The sequence below is a fragment of the Podarcis filfolensis genome, assembly GCF_964270895.1.
Source record: "Podarcis filfolensis genome assembly, chromosome: 5".
NCBI lineage: Eukaryota > Metazoa > Chordata > Lepidosauria > Squamata > Lacertidae > Podarcis > Podarcis filfolensis.
In genome coordinates this window covers 8561794-8571310 of record NC_139608.1, presented here as the reverse complement: position 1 = coordinate 8571310, position 9517 = coordinate 8561794, and the positions used below count along the sequence as shown (strand labels likewise).

The 9517-nt window shown below is 46.1% G+C and overlaps 1 long non-coding RNA gene across 1 annotated transcript; it reads left to right on the top strand.

The window, feature by feature from the left end:
• The first annotated feature begins 613 nt into the window (after nucleotides 1-613).
• On the top strand, nucleotides 614-6969 carry LOC310762281. The gene is made up of 2 exons (XR_014547919.1): nucleotides 614-837; nucleotides 6759-6969. It is a non-coding gene; the product is annotated as an uncharacterized lncRNA (long non-coding RNA).
• Nucleotides 6970-9517: the final 2548 nt, after the last annotated feature.

Genomic DNA, 9517 nt, shown 5'->3' with positions numbered 1-9517 from the left:
TTCATCTTCAAGTTTACTTGCTTACATGTGGTGTGTTTCTCTTTTCATTTCACCTCACACTACCGAAGCCAACTTCTAGGGCCCTAGGGCCCTTCATCCCCCTCCCCCACAATGAAACATTTGAGGGGGCCACCCCCCGCAAGTTAATGGCCATTGCCATTCAAATGGTGTGTGTGTGCCACATCGTGTAATCGATTATGTGGGGTTGAGCTTACCTGCCACATCAAATATTTTATTCAAGTTGGCATCCCTACCTCACACCGTTACCCTGGCAACCTTCTGTCTGCCCAGGCCCAAGAATTCCTCTCAAATGGGCCATCAACACCTTTTGACATGTTAATGCCTCCATCCCAGGTGAGGTTCTGGCTTGGAAAGGAAGCTTAGCCTGTATTTTTCCACTGGCCTCCAATCTTCCCTTCAATACTCCAAATAATCAAAATCCTACCATTTATTAATTTCTAGGGTTTAGAGGGGTGTCCCCCACCCAACTCACTACATGTTGGATCCCTCCGCTACCCCGTTGCATCACCTTATTGCGCCTAATGGTAGGACCAGCTCTGCCGGCTGGTGCCCCCCCATCCTGCACTTTTAAACTGCTCATTATGATGACGGATGTGTGTCTCTGTGGCTCCTGCATTCTGCACTGAGGCCTGCTAAGCTCCCTGGTCGGTTCACACGGTGGTGGAGGCATCTAATGAACGGCCTGTCTCTCTCTCTCTCTCTCTTCCCCCCCCCCCCCGCTACCCACTGCCGGCAAAACACAGAGGACACAATTAGAGATGGAATCGCCTTATTACCATGATAATCGGCTACAAAATAAAAGTGTTGGGGCAGAAGGTAATGTAATATCCAAGTGTTACGAGTCTCCAATTCAGGGACGCTATTAGGGGGAAATGGAATAATCTTCCGTTTTTTGAAAAAAATGAGGGCAGCTCGACTATGAAAGGGACGGTCGTTTGGCTTCTTGCCACACAGATGAATCGAGGGACATTTACTGCCACTACTTAACATTAATTTAGCTCCTGCCTTGGGCTTGAGAATGCAGGAAACAGAAGCAGGGCAGGGGAAATAGCAACCTTCCCCTGCAGATAGGTAGCTGCTTAGGCACCAATATTCTTCCTGTGTTCCATTCTCATCTTGTTTCGTCCCTTTTGCATTGTGGGGATAACCATCTCCACACATTTCTCTCGCACAAATAACCTCTCCTTCTATGAACTGTATGCTTGAGCGGTTTATTCGGGCTTTTCTTTGTTATTAATAGTCATCGAGTTTGCAGCATCATAGAAGGGCAGAGTTGGAAAGGACTACTAAAGTCATCTAGTCCAACCCCCTGCAATGCAGGAGTATTTTGCCCAGTGTGGTGCTCAAACCCGCGACCCTGAGATTAAGAGTCTCATGCTCTACCAACTGAGCTATCCCAGACCTGCATGTCTTCCTAATATGTATTATGTCATGCAGGGTGGATGCTTGGAGCTTAATACTGGGCAGTAAATTGAATGCTGGCTCCAGATTTACTTTTTTTTAAAAAAAAATCATGGTGTATTAGATTTCTCACCTGCTGATGGGCATCCGTGGGCAGGGGCTCATTCAAGGAACCTGCTTCTGTTCACACAGACTTGCTTTATATAACGTATATTGGAAGGTTGGCAGTTCGAATCCCTATGATGGGGTGAGCTCCCATTGCTCTGTCTCAGCTTCTGCCAACTTAGCAGTTTGAAAGCACACCAGTGCAAGTAGATAAATAGGTACCACTGTGGCAAGAAGGTAAACAGAGTTTCCGTGTGCTCTGGCTTCCATCGCGGTGTTCTGTTGCGCCAGAAGCGGTTTAGTCATGCTGGTCACATGACCTGGAAAGTTGTCTGTGGACAAATGCCGGCTCCCTCGGCCTGAAAGCAAGTTGAGCGCCACACCCGATAGTCGCCTTTGACTGGAACTAACCTTTACCTTTACCTCTAATATTACACCAAGATAATATATGCAAATGACTTTAAATACCCTCCAATGGTTCTGTGAACCACTCTGAGATCTTATGATGAAGGGCAATGAATGAATGAATAAATGAATGCTATATACATGCTAGCTATTATAATCATAATCATCATTTTCTTCCTACACAGAAGTGCTTTCTGTGCAGCAATTTTATCACCTAGCCTACTCCAGCTATACCTCTCTTTGGGGCATTAAAGCAGTCTTCTTGGTTTAGGGTAGGGTTTCCCAAACTTGGGTCTCCAGCTGTTTTTGGACTACAACTCCCATCCTCCGTAGCTAGCAGGACCAGTGGTTAGGGATGATGGGAACTGTAGTTCCAAAAACAGCTGGAGACCCAAGTTTGGGAAACCCTGGTTTACACCATCCACCAACCCATCACCAGTGACCCAGCTCAACAGCCTAATTCATCCTTTTCAAGGGCAAGGTACAAAGAAAGATCAGAAGCCCTCTTGCAGTTCCCATGTTTACAGGTGTGAATCCAAACTATTGGCCTGGTTTACACATAACACTTAGCCCTGGTTTATTAAACCCCGACCGGCAGCTAAACTCTGGCCTCTCTAATACTAACAAACCATGATCTGTAGCTATGATTTGTTGTTGGCTAACACATCTTGGTTTGTTTATGGCTTGGTGTTGCGTGTGAACCCTTCCTTAACCATGGCCATCCTATTCCAGAGGTTGGCCAATCTACAAAGGTACAAGGCGAGAGCTGCTGAAAATTGAAACAAACTTTGAAGAAACAAACCATGGTTTCTTTTGTCATCTGTGGGATGGCTCCTGATTAACTTGTTTGTAAAACAAACCACAGCTTAGCACTACGTGCAAGCCAGACCATGGCTTTCCTCTGCAGATTGTTACGAAAGGCACCATCCTTTAACAAGCCCCCACACGCAAGAAAAAAGAAAATAATGCTATGCTATGCCATAACATAACATTACAGCATCCGCAAAAATGTCAGCTGTCCCTTGGAGATGCACGATCCACACAGTGCATTTCAAACCATCCCCGTAAAATGTTTTGCTACACTAAAGATGGCAGATGCAGTCCTTTAGGGTGAGTTCATATTTCTCTCTCAGTGGCGCGACCATACATCACACCCTACGTCTCTGTTCATTTGGGTCCCCGCTTTGAGAATGAGTCATCTTCCTCAGAAGCACTCTGTCGGCAAAGAGAGAGAGAAGAGAAGTGAGTTTCATTAACCACCAGAGAATGCACTTTTAGGAGCACACTTTTAATCCCAGGCTCAAGAGCCGGCTATTAATACACTTCAGCAAGGAAGAAACAATTCTCAGAACTGCTGGATGGTGAAGCGATGGCTGCTGTATCTACCTAATCCATGGCACAGAGAGAGAGAGAGAAGATTTTATCTGGGGGAGAAGCTCAGCGACAGAAGCCGCGAAAAGAGAACACTCTTTCCAATTTAAGGTTGTTTACCCCCCCCCCCATCGCATTACACCTTCCAAGGGCTGTCTTATGAAGCCATTAGTCCATCTAGCTCATGGGTAGGCAAACTAAGGCCCAGGGGCTGGATCTGGCCCAATCGCCTTCTAAATCTGGCCTGCGGACAGTCTGGGAATCAGCATGTTTTTACATGAGTAGAATGTGCCCTTTTATTTAAAATGCATCTCTGGGTTATTTGTGGGGCCTGCCTGGTGTTTTTACATGAGTAGAATGTGTGTTTTTATTTAAAATGCATCTCTGGGTTATTTGTGGGACATAGGAATTGGTTCGTTCCCTCCCCCCAATATAGTCCAGCCCCCCCCCACAAGGTCTGAGGGACAGTGGACCGGCTCCCTGCTGCAAAAGTTTGCTGACCCCTGATCTAGCTGACTGGTGGCAGCTCTCTGGGGTTTCAAACAAGAGTCTTCTTCAGCCCTTTCTATGTGCAAAGCAGATGCTAGTTTATTGGGGATATGATTTTCTCAAGGCCGGCCCTTTCATCAGGCAGAGTGAGGCAGCCATCTCAGGTGGCAAATGCTAGGGGGTGGGCAGCAGAGGCAGCTGTTTTTCCATAACTCCCTGGCCAAAGCATTCAGTTGAAGGACAGACTGTATGTGTCATGAAGCCTGGTCTGCCCCTCTAGAACTGGCCCGCTCCTCTCAGGTGCAGTGAAGGAGACTACTCCATTGACTGCCCTGATGTAAGAGTCAATGGCCAGTCCAGTCAGCTTCCATGCGTGCCATGGGGAGAGTGAAGCGCCATCTTTGCTTCAGGTGGCAAAAGGCCTTGAGCCAGCCCTGGTTTCCTCCTGCTCTCCTTCAGAATTCTCTTAGGCTGGGTAACATTACTGCTTACTCTGGCTCCAGCATACTCCCACCTCTGGTGCATGAAGCCATGTACTCAAGACGTCACCCACTATCCAAATCTATCTATTCTTGAGAAACGCCACTGCCTGATGTGTTTCCCCTCAAACCAGCTTCCATCCGATTTGAAAAACGAAAGCCACATTCACTTCGCGATCAAGTTGAGGTGTGTACATTTGAAGCATTCGTTTTGCAAGTATAGATGACAGCACATGTGCAGATGGGAGTGTCGTGAATAGGAGTTTGGGATGTGTGTGCGCGCAGGGGAACCAAACAAGTAATGCACATTGGGTGAAAACACTCCCAATGCCTCTCTGTGCTGGCTCCCACCCCTGGACAAAAGATTCACCCTCATTTCAGAAAATCTCAAAGTTTTATTTAAAAATTTAGTACATGATCTTGGCCTCAGCTCAAGGTTCAGGTTACACAGTTCAAAAGGTGCAGGGACAGAGACTAAGATACATGACCAGGAGTAAGTGAAGACCTTGTCCCAACACATGACCCGTGTCTCCTGTTCGACTTTTAAAGGAATGGGGTAGGGTACATCATTTGTGTGGTTCCTGTCCCAAGAGAGAAGACTGTGTTGGCAATCATGTGCCCCCTGCCCCGGGATGTGTGTATCTGTGTGCCTGTGCTGACAACAATGTGCCCTTGGCAATGAGACTCAAGTCCAACCCTCTGAATTGGTCTGTGAGCATTTAGAAAAGGATGCTGTGACTACTAGGACCCAGCATGGTCTTCTCAAAAAGAGTAACAGAGTTAAAAACAGAGTAATAAGCTGGGTGGATCAGGGGAATGCTGTGGACATAGTATATCTTGATTTCAGTAAGGCTTTTGACAAAATCCCCCATGATTTTCTTGTGGAGAATCTGGTAACATGTGGGCTGGATGAAGTGTGGATTTGTAGCTGGTTGACCGACCAAGTCCCATTGTGCAAATGTTTTACTTGCACAGTTATTTAGCGGAATATTGTCCATAGTGTAGATGTGACCCCATGGACCTCTATGACATCACCTCCTGCGAGGGGCAAGCAGTGGGGAAACACATGACCTGTTCTGGAAGGAATCTCTATGAACTAGCTCCTTTGGCAACAGATTGCCTGTGCTTGGCCATAACAGAGGCAGACATGTTTGACTTCTTTAGCAGTCTCTTTTTGCAGCCAGAACCACAGAGGTAGTGGATAGCTCAGTCAGTAGAGCATGAGACTCTTAACTTCAGGTTCATGGGTTCAAGCCCCACGTTGGGGGAAAGATTCCTGCATTTCAGGAGGTTGGGATAGATGATCCCTGCGGTCCCTTCCAACTCTATGATTCTATTATCTATACTCTGGTTGGAGGGGACCCCCCAAACCCACTTAGCCCAACCCCAACCTCATCACGAGATATCCTTTTAACAGCTCCGCATTTCCATTTAGATGAGGTTTATTCCCCAGGCTGCTCCTTCTGCCACTGCAGTAGTTCACCTTGTCTTTGAGATCAGTTTGCAGATATATACTGGGCCGCCAATGCATCCTGCGCACATAAAATAACTCCCAAATTCTGTGCTCAAAGGAGAAGGGTGGAGATGCCAGGCAGTTTATGATATTTGGAGAAAAAGAATATCCAAAAGCTTGAAAATTGCACGGACGAGGTTAGGATCAGGAATGTTGATTCCCCAAAGAGAATTAGAGTCAGAGAGCTTGGCTGGGGCAGACCTGGGCTCCCAGAAGCAGGATCACTGAGATGGTGTGGGGCAGGGCAGCGGTCCTGTGGTTCGAGTGCACCAGCAGGAATCCTGGATGGGCTCTGTTGGCATTCCTGCGATGCTGCTACAGGGGACCAGGACCACGGTGATGCCTTTTTTCACCCGTCTTTCTTGGTTCTTGGGTATGCCCAGTGCAGATGTCCCAGCTAGCAGGAGAAAGAGGCAGTGCATGAAATATCTGTGTTCATTAGAAAATAAAGGACAGCGTTCAGCATCCTTCCTGCATGTTTACCGGGGCCTGAGGAGACACAGAGGCAGCTTGAGATCACAGGGAACAACTCTTATCTGATCTTTCCCTGCAAACACTCGATAATAGACAGCCCTTGAAATTTCTCAGTTGTGCTCTGAGGCAAGAATCAAACTGGATACCGCTGGGGTTTCCTTTGTAGAATAATAATAATGCTTTAAAAGGTCAGATGCATATGTGAGAATTCCCCAAGAAAGTCAAGAGTGGCAAAAGATGAATGGCGTTAATCTAACGGCGGAGGAGTAAATCTCCTGTTTCGTGATGTTGATATTGCTATTGATGCTAGGATAACATTTCATCTGAAAGTCATTTTATTATCATTTGGGGGGGGGGTGCGCTGCTGGGTATTTTTTCTTTCTTTCTTCTCTTTTTCCTTTTTGCTGTTGTTTGATACGTCTGTTTTGTGTGTGTCTGTGTGCCTGAAAGATGGAACTGTCCTAAGTGTTTGTACCTTTTCTTTTATGATCCAAATAAAGTACAAGAACAGAGCGACAGCCGCAAGAGCCCAGAAGATGGCACTGGAGTCGTGTCTTTCTTCCTCAACTTCTCTGGGAAACTGATTCCAGCGATAGCATTTTATGAATGTTAATTGCTTAGCAGCACAGTGCAGGACCTGTAGAGATTGGGCATCTTCTCCAACTGATCTATCCGCCTGTTTGAGGAGATAATAAAAGGCCCTAACAATAAGCATGTTTCAAGGCATCATGCATGGTTTTCTTAACATGCTGCTCAAACATCAGTTTTGCTCTCAGTTTCTTAACCTGCAAATCAGCACAGAATGTGCTTCCAATGTCTTTGGTGGTGTTTGCTCACTTCTTCGGCTGAGCCTAAAATCCTATAGATTCCCAGCTCTACTTGGGAGTTGCTGGGGAATGAACCTGGGACCTTTTGCATGAAAAAGAAAGACTCTACACCTGAGCCAAAGCAATTCTGAGTGTACATGTATAGAATTACACTGCACGTGTTCATCTTCCACATGTTGAAATAATGCATTCAGGGGGCTGTAAAGAGCCCCCTAACAATGTGTACCTTGTAGCCATCTTTGTTTGAATTCATTTTTCTGCGCCCATCTCCCTTCATGTGCTTGTTATTTCAGCTCATGGTGCTGTTATTAAAGAGTTGACCAGATATATAATGCCAAGGACAGGGGCTTTCATTCATCATAAAAAACCTAAATTGTCTTGCTTTCCCCACTGGTGATGTGATGTGTGTGCAATGTATGGAGAACTATCGTGAGGGTTGGACTGGAAGACATCCTTGGGGCATACCTGCAGGTGCCCTGAAAAAAAATCCCCGTTCCCCCTGTGAGAGCATGGCGGCCATTTTGGGCACTGTGATTTTGCAGTTTTGCACCAAGATCTCGCTCCAAAAAATGCTTTTTGGGGGGCACAATCTCACACAGAACCCCAAACGTATGTGGTGCGAACAGATTTTTATTCTGAAAGTGCAGACCCTCCAAGTGTATCTATTTTCCAGGGATGTCCCTGATTTACAGAAGCCATCCCGGTTTCTGATTTGATCCCAGAATGTCCCGCTTTTCCTTAGGAGAAATGTTGGAGGGAATGGAGTTATCCAACCCCTGAGCCAACTGGAGGTAATCCTGTATAGGGATTTATTTATTTTTGTAGTGTTTAAGCCTTTATTATGTTTTTGTATGTGTTGGAAGCTGCCCAGAGTGCTGGGGCAACCCAGTCAGATGTGTGGGGTATAAATGGTAAAATTATCATTATGGAATGGGATGTCCTTATTTTCATTGTAGAAATGTTGGAGGGCATGAAAGTGTGGCCCAGAGGAAAATAAGTTTGAGCACCATAGAAAGAGAGGCTGCTAAAGTGGTCAGACCAGTCTCTTTGTTGTTGTCGTTTAGTCGTGTCCGACTCTTCGTGACCCCATGGACCAGAGCATGCCAGGCACTCCTGTCTTCCACTGCCTCCTGCAGTTCAGCCAAACTCATGCTAATAACTTTGCGAACACTGTCCAACCATCTCGTCCTCTGTCGTCCCCTTCTCCTTGTGCCCTCAATCTTTCCCAACGTTAGGGTCTTTTCCAGGGAGTCTTTTCTTCTCATGAGGTGGCCAAAGTATTGGAGCCTCAGCTTCACGATCTGTCCTTCCAGTGAGCACTCAGGGCTGATTTCCTTCAGAATGGATAGGTTTGATCTTCTTGCAGTCCATGGGACTCTCAAGAGTCTCCTCCAGCACCATAATTTAAAAGCATCAATTCTTCGGCGATCAGCCTTATTTATGGTCCAGCTCTCACTTCCATACATCACTACTGGGAAAACCATAGCTTTAACTATATGGGCCTTTGTTGGCAAGGTGATGTCTCTGCTTTTTAAGATGTTCTCTTTGTTAAGTTAGCATTATATGTTGAGTATCTCTTGCAAAGAGTAGATACAGCTGACTGGTTTGCCACAGAAACTACAAGATGGAGATGCTCAAAGAAGCCTTCCCCATCTTGCCTGGGTGGAGGTGATGTCACTGGTGAGTGTAAGGAATCAATAGTCCGTATAGTCTGCAGGAGGGGGGAAAACAGAAGCCTGAATCTGTGCTGAAACCAAGAGCCTCCCTAGAAACCTAACGGGAGAGCAGTATCTGCTGAAGTCCTAATACAGTGAGCACTTATGTTCAGCCTATATCTATGAGCACATTAAACCATATATCATCAAGACACCACCATCTCCAGTGACCTTCATTCCAAGGAAACCACACTTGAGGTTAGTGCCGGCACCCCGAAATCTCTCGCCGCTTGGAGATTGGGGGTGCCCATCACAATACGATCTGAAAGATAAGAAATTGCCATGAGGCACTGTGATGTGATGAGCAGAAGGACTCTGATTGCCTGTTAGTGGCCTATTCAGCCTTGACCATGATAATGAAGTGACCTCCAATTGCACTGATAAGAGCCACAGATGAGAATTTCCTATGTATTTTGTTATAACTGCAAATCACTTTGGAATGTCTCTGGTTGTGTGGAATGATGTATACAAATAGTGAATTAAGCTAATCCTGACCCCAGCGGGGTGGGGAGTTATGTGACACCCCCCCCCATTAATAATCAGTTTTTCTCCCCAGAGGAATCTTGGAAAACTAGTTCTGGGCAGAGGGGAAAGGATTTCAGACAAAGAATTATCAGTACCCACATCGCCAAACTACAATTCCCAGAATTATTTTTTTGGGGGGGGGGGAGTTTTGGTACGAGGTTGATATAAAATAGTAGTGCACAAATCGATTTA